The 7,877-nt window shown below is 26.1% G+C and overlaps 1 long non-coding RNA gene across 1 annotated transcript; it reads right to left on the reverse strand.

Moving 5' to 3' along the window:
* Positions 1-5,457: 5,457 nt before the first annotated feature.
* Positions 5,458-6,647, reverse strand: LOC127284037 (uncharacterized). The gene is made up of 2 exons (XR_007843426.1): positions 6,393-6,647; positions 5,458-5,678 (listed from the first exon to the last, which is right to left on the reverse strand). It is a non-coding gene; the product is annotated as an uncharacterized LOC127284037 (long non-coding RNA).
* Positions 6,648-7,877: the final 1,230 nt, after the last annotated feature.

Raw genomic sequence — 7,877 nt, forward strand, 5'->3', positions numbered from 1 at the left:
GAAATTTTACACAAGTTTTAAAACATCAAACAACATTCTATTGATATAAATCATACAATTATATTGATATAAATCATATATTATATAAAAAACATAAAGAGACCAATTTATTTTTGTATATAATTTATACATTTTTATATTTGTGAGAAAATTGTAATAAAATTGAGGGGCTGGAAACAATAACAACCAGTACGCTCGGCCGGTCGCTTTGAAGCCAGTCAACACGTCAAAAAGGTGAAAAAATTGAAACTCAAAATTCGGATTCTTCAAAAGCTTCACTTTATAGAAGATAAAAAAACATATCTTTTTTCTCTTAGAAACTTTTTTTTAAATCCAATATTTTTGATAATAAAAGCAAAAAGCCCAAAAAAAATTTTATCAAATGTAATGAAATTTTAAAATGTAAACGATTATTTTTTTCACAAATAGTAATAAATTTGTTTACAACTTGGTATACATACTAAATTAGGTCTAATAAAGCCATTAAAACATTAGAAAAGGCAAAAAAAATTATTGTTTTATTATTTTTAATTAAAAATTGAAAGAGGTCGATATTCACATTTTCTAACTTTTGACGATAAAATGTCTGCAGGGAATTTCAAAACTGTAAGAACTTCTCTTATAATATTTATATTATTTATATTTATTTATATTATATTTATAATATGCGTATTTTAAATATTTACAAAATATCAAGTATGAATTATAAATGTTACTAATATTAATATTGTTAACAATTCTAATACTAATGTACATACATATAAGATACTGATCACAAAAAATAAACATAACTTTCTTCTTATTTCACTAATTTCTTATTATTCGAGCCGAAATAATTTCACATACTTCAAGAAAGAGTCTCCAGCGGGTTAAGTGAACGCGATGGGCTATCCGCTTTTTCTTGAAAATTAATTTTTTTAAAAACTATAACAGGAATTGATTTGGAATTTTGCAGAAAACTTCCTGAAATAGTAGTGAATAAATATTATAAGAGAAGTTCTTACAGTTTTGAAATTCCCTGCAGACATTTTATCGTCAAAAGTTAGAAAATGTGAATATCGACCTCTTTCAATTTTTAATTAAAAATAATAAAACAATAATTTTTTTGCCTTTTCTAATGTTTTAATGGCTTTATTAGACCTAATTTAGTATGTATACCAAGTTGTAAACAAATTTATTACTATTTGTGAAAAAAATAATCGTTTACATTTTAAAATTTCATTACATTTGATAAAATTTTTTTTGGGCTTTTTGCTTTTATTATCAAAAATATTGGATTTAAAAAAAAGTTTCTAAGAGAAAAAAGATATGTTTTTTTATCTTCTATAAAGTAGTGCTTCTGAAAAATCCGAATTTTGAGTTTCAATTTTGAGGTGTTGATTGGCTTCAAAGCGACCGGCCGAGCGTACTGGTTGTTATTGTTTCCGGCCCCTCAATTATGTTGTACCCAGGTGCGAATTTCGGTCGGCCGCCAGAGATGGTTGGTTGGCCCATGGTCAGCCTAACTAGGGCTGCACGTGAGTCGGCTGCCCTAGTTGAGCCGACTGTGGGGGATAATGGTCGGCATGACTTGGTCAGCCACAGTTGGGCCAACCTTGACAGCCACAGTATTTATTAACTATTTTATTTTAAATTGTGATTATTCTATGCTTATTATATCTATTTCTTTTCTTTTTTTATTGTATCTAAGGTATTAATAATTGAAGTTTCAAATTTTATATATATATATATATATATCTTTGTGTAAGTTTACTATACCTGTGAATTTTATATACGAATGATTAGTAGAGCGGCGGAGACCTATAAATTATGAGTCCAAAAAAGAAGAAACCAACGACAATCGCAGGAAGTTACGATTTCACGTTAAGCATAAAATATTGCGACCCACGTCGGCGTACATGTGATATTAAGTAGTTATTTAGCATATTTTAATTGATGCATTAAAATTTAAATTATTGGTGAAATGAAGACTAACGTTCAGACTATAAATGACAAAAATACTCCAGCTAAATCATCTGAGATAATTAAACTTAATATTTTTTCATCGATGAATAATATTAGGTATAAAAAATGTAGGTTAAGAGAATTTTAGTAATGTTATAAAATTTTTTTAAAACATTTATGAAGTCCATATTTTTCCTGAATTTATAGATTAAATCATTGCTTTTAATTTTTCATAAATATTAGAAAACCTTATTTTAAAAAAAAAACTTTTATCTTAATTACACAGAAAGAACGATTTTCTAATATTGAGAATAAAATATTCTTAATATATTCTAATTTTAAAATATAAAAATAAACTTAGATCAATATTCTTAATAATATTCTTAAGCAAATGAATATAATTCTAATTTTACGAATATTTTCTAAGACATAAATCTACTTCTTCTTAAAAGAAGATTATGTACTGCACTGTAGGGAAGGCAGGGCAGTACGAATTCAACACAAATCAACTCTACACAAGAAAATACTGCACCGCTAACTTTACACGAGTAAATTCTCAACAAAATTAATTAAAAATATATTCTACACAGTAAAATACTACATCGTTAAACCCTACACAATAAACTATTAGCTGGAAAATTCTCTACATAAACTCTACATAAATAAACTCAACACATTAAGATTTAGAATTAGAAAAAGAAAAATAATTTTTTTTATAATTCTACATAAATAAATACTACATCAGTAAATTCTACACAGCTATAAAAAATAAAAAAAATTAAATTTGTCACAGTTTGTCACACATGAAAATAATCTTAATGTGTTGAGTTCATTTCTGTAAAAGTTATGAAGAGAATTGTTTAGTTTCTAGTTTATTGTGTAGGGTTTTTCGATGTACCTAGTATTTAATTGTGTGCAATATATTTCCAGATATATTTTTATTTCATTGAGAATTTATTCGTGTACATTTAGCGGTGCAATACTTTCTTTTGTAGAGTTTTCTCGTTTTGAATTTTTATTATTTTCATTTAATGTGTTGAATTTTTAATGTATATAGTTTATTTATGTAGGATTGAATTATTTTTATTTGATGTGTATAGAATTTATAAATGTTAAGTTTAATTGTTTTAAATTAGTAAATATATTAGTATATTTATCAAAAGTATATTCAGGGTTAGATGGCGCGGTTATCTGAAAATTCGTTAAATACATAAGGCTGCAAATAAAAAAAATTTCGGTTGTCAGAGATCGAGGAGTCATTTCCCGTAGTTTTTGGTGCGCTGAATCCGAATCTGGCAACGAAAACCTCCAATCAGTTCAGGATTTTGAGAAAAGTGGGGGTAAAAGTCCCAAAAATCACGTTTTTGTCAGTTTTTGAAAATTTCTACCGGGCAAACCCGACGTGCTAGAGATTTGCCCTAGGAGTCAAATTAAAGCTTGATCCGTGTACTTCGCGAAGATATAGCAATATTGACAACAACAAAATAAATTAACTTTCAAAAATGATTTTTTTAAGTTGTAAAACTCAAAAATTGACTCACAATGTCTGTAAATACAACTATTTTAAAAAATAATTGGATTCGCTTGGAAATTGTTACTCGGGGGTTTTCGGGGTCGCGGATTACTAATAAGATGTCAAATTTTTTAAATTAAAAATGGCGGATCCAATATGTTGGATTGAATCGATTTTTAATTAATTAATTTTTTAAATAGTTGTATTTACGGACATTATGAGTCAATTTTTAAGTTTTACAAATTAAAAAAATCATTTTTGACAGCTAATTTAGTTTGTTGTTGTTAGTATCCGCCATTCGCAATCGACATCAACACAAGTCAAAATAAAAAAAAATCTTCAATCTCAGATGAAAATTCTGCTTTTGCTTCTACATCTGCAAAGAAAATAAAACTTACTTCTGAAATGGATAGCGTCGAAGCTATGACAGCTTTAAGAAACTGCTCTCCAACTGAAGAATCAAATAATGTGAAGCGCCTACTACGAGAAACTCATACTGAAAGGAGAAAATGGATTGAAAAAAATTCTAGAACCATTAAAGATATAATATATTTTACTTTTCTTTCTCTCTTTTAGCATATCAATTAACAAAAACACGACTGAACTCACAATTTCTTATTTTTAATAAACAAAGTAATTTTCTGGGTTTCTACAAATTATTTATTCCAAATTGCGAGTTTGTCATGATTTTTAGGCCATAAAAATTGATTATAAAAAATTAAATAAAATTTGTGTCCAATGGAAATTATGGATGGAAATTATGATTGGTAATAATAATTCAAATTATTATTCAAATAATTGAATTATTATTCATATTTCAAATTATGAATTATTTCTGATGGAAATTCTATAATACAAATTCAAATTTAATAAAGTTAAAATTTTGTCAAATCCAAAATTGGTTAAATCAAAAATATGTTTTAAAAAATTCTATCCAGTAACAATTAACGAATATTAGAATAAAGAAAAATAATGGTAATTTATTTCATCCTCATGGTCTAAAAACGGTTTAATGTTAACATAATTATTGAAAAATTTTTCCAAAAGAATTCCAATCTATATCAATTTTATTTAAGAAAAATTAAATTGAATTAAAAATTTATTTATGTTAAAATTCGTTTTAATGTAAATTTGATTACAAAATAAATAAAAATGCATGTAGTGTAAAGAGGAATAATTTTTTTTAACATTTATAGTTAATTAATTAATGAATTTATAACAAATAGAATAATTAAATAAAAATTAATTTACTTAATTCTTTGAATCAGAATGAATTTACAGAAAAATTATATATTTTTGATGTGTTGTAGAAACTCTAACTTTTGTCATATTTTTTTAAAAATACGTATTTCGATATTCTTTTTAAAAACAATTTTATTTTAGGTTATGCTAGACTTCTCTATTCTGCGAGAAAAAAATGAAACTTTAATGCAAACCTCGGTACAGGAGATGTTTGAAAAAATGGGCACTTACTTTGAAGGAGCTTCTACAACAACTTGCAATCTGTATTGCTTTGCAACTTGCTTTGCATTTTGCTCAGCATTTTGCTTTATGCGCGCGCAACGACTCGAAAATTTCACGTTCCGCTCATTCCTGAAATTTATACATATTATCATTTGATGTTTAAAAAAAAATAAATAAACATTTGTGTTTTTTGATGAGATGAGCAGTGATAAAAAAATAGTTTGATTAATTAATTAATGTGCGTGAAATGAATAAAAGTGTTTGTGATTTAATGACATAAGTTTTATTTTTTTCCTTTTATGCGTCATTTTAAGGTAATTAGTTGTAAATATGTCACTATGTGTTATATTTCATTTATTAATATTATTTATTATATACATTTATTTATATTGATGTATAAAGTTGATCAGAATTAAAAAAAATGAAAAAAATGATATAAAAATGTAAAACTAAGATCTTTTGTGGTTAATACTTTATATACTCTGAAATAAATAATGAATATAGTGCGTGGGGGAATAAATAAAGAAACTTTTAAATTTGTGTAATGTTGTTATTTATTTATTATTTAAATTTAAGAACTGCAAAGAACTTTAAATGTTATTTTTTATTTTGGAACAAATCTCTTAATTCAAAATAGCAGAGTTTCCTTTTTTTTCGGGAATCTTCACCCATGCGTCCCACAGAACCTCCTCCTGGCGCTGTAAAAGGATATCGTTCCTTGCATTATCCCGGGCCGGAAAGTGTCTAAATATATTGTCTGAAAGTATTTATTCAAAGTAAATAGAAATTTGTTAATCATACAGTTTCGTGGCCATAATTATTTAGTTGATTAAAATAATGGCATAAATTATAACAAATTAAGTTAAAGAAAAATAAAGATTATAATTTATATTCGTTTTTAGTTCTTTTAAAATAAATATTTATAAATATGATAAATAAATTCGAGGCAATAAACAATCAATTTTAGCCATTGCAGATATAATAAAGCGGTGTAAAGAGGAAGCAACATTTTTCCGCCTTATTTTAATAAATTCCTAACCTATAAAAAATTTAGGCTATTTAACTGTTTTCATAAAGCAAATATACATATTATATAACCATGTATTAAATTAAAAAAAATACTACATAAATTTAACTTTTAATGAACAAAATTTTTGTTATATATATATATATATATATATATATATATATCAATTGGAATGGAATTTATTTAATATAAATTAAATTATAAATCGGTCAACTTACCGGTAACCGGACACTTTGCTGTTTTCTGTCAAATAAACAATATAACACATTGTGCGATAATTGTTTACAATAATATACTGTATACGGATGGATATACACGTACGTACTTATCGCCTGCCAATTAACCCTCATAAAAAATTTTACAATAAAAGAAACAGCACTGTTAACTTATATGTTATAACTTTCCAAAGTATACACTATATTTTTATATCAGTGTTAATCTTACCTCGACATACAATAGGAAGACGTCGCAAATTAATAATCAATCCTAATTACTGCGGTGACTCAAATTCATTAATTACAATTGTTTATAAATTAATCAATTGTTAATTAATAATTAATTTATAACATTGCAGCAGAGATTAGTTCTGATTGCAGACAGTGAATGTTATTGAATTTGAGGAATGACCGGAATGTGAATGGAACGTGAAATTTTCGAGTCGTTGCGCGCGCATAAAGCAAAATGCTGAGCAAAATGCAAAGCAAGTTGCAAAGCAATACAGATTGCAAGTTGTTGTAGAAGCTCCTTGACATGGATGTAGGAAACGAAGTGCAAAAAATTGTAGTTATTACAAAAATGCATGAAACTCTAATGCTCAATAGATTTCGAAAATTGAGAGATAAATTAATTACAATTGAAGAGGTAATACAATCTATTTGTATTCTAATTTTCATTATCATTAAAAAAACTACTTTGTAAATTTTAAATAGGCAGGAAAGAATACGTCAGCGCTGTTAACAACACCAGAATCGTCACCAAGGCTTGTTGTCTACACTGTTGAGAAAAAAATTGTTGAAGCGTTCGTTGTAAGCGATGGGGTCAGAATAAAAATTGGGGAACCTAATGCCACAAAAGCAATACTGTGTTTATTTGCAGTTTATTATGTATGGCATTGCGAATTTCCAACTGCTTATTTGCATACGTTGCAGTATTTTGATTATACGATTTTTGGTCTTCTTCCCACACACAATAATAAAATTTCTAAATTCATTCGGGATGTCAATCATAAAGTGCAAAGCAATTTGTTATTAGTTTAAGAAACGTGATTCATGTTAGTCTCATATAAATTAAATATCCCTTGTTTAATTTCATTTAAATTCAAATCATTTATTTTTAAAAAAATTTTTGCAACATTTAATAGTACGAATTTTAAAAATAAGTTTAAGCCTAGAACTGCTGTGACTACGTTTTAATATATAAAATTTATTTTTTATTTAATCTACGAAATTCGTTTTTGTTAAAAAAAATTAAAGCTGTAATTAAATCTTCTTAAGAAAATGTTAATAAATTTACTATAATTTTCAAACGAATTCCGTTTTATTTTTAACATTAATGCATTCAATACAATAATTATAAACAAACAATAAATTTTTAACCATAGAATTCAGTTCGTTCATGGTTAAGCAAAATTATATACGTACAATTTTTATATTCGAACTGAGGAATAGGATGAGGAAAAGGAAGGTTTTTCAAAGGAATTATATTTTTAAAAACGCTAGATTTTTCAATTTTATAACTATTTAAAGTTTCCCCATATTTTACTGAATCGAATTTCTTGTAAACAAATAATATTTCATCGTTAACAACAAAAATTTCTTTTATTAAACCAAATGTTGGAAGCACACTCTGGCCAAAAATAACTCTAACAATAAAAGGTTATATTTACCGTTCACTTATCATAATCAGGGTTGAGAATACAAAACGATCACA

This window comes from Leptopilina boulardi, unplaced genomic scaffold (assembly GCF_019393585.1).
Source record: "Leptopilina boulardi isolate dan_hultmark-lab unplaced genomic scaffold, ZJU_Lbou_2.1 LbouV2_317, whole genome shotgun sequence".
In the NCBI taxonomy this organism is placed as follows: Eukaryota; Metazoa; Arthropoda; class Insecta; order Hymenoptera; family Figitidae; genus Leptopilina; species Leptopilina boulardi.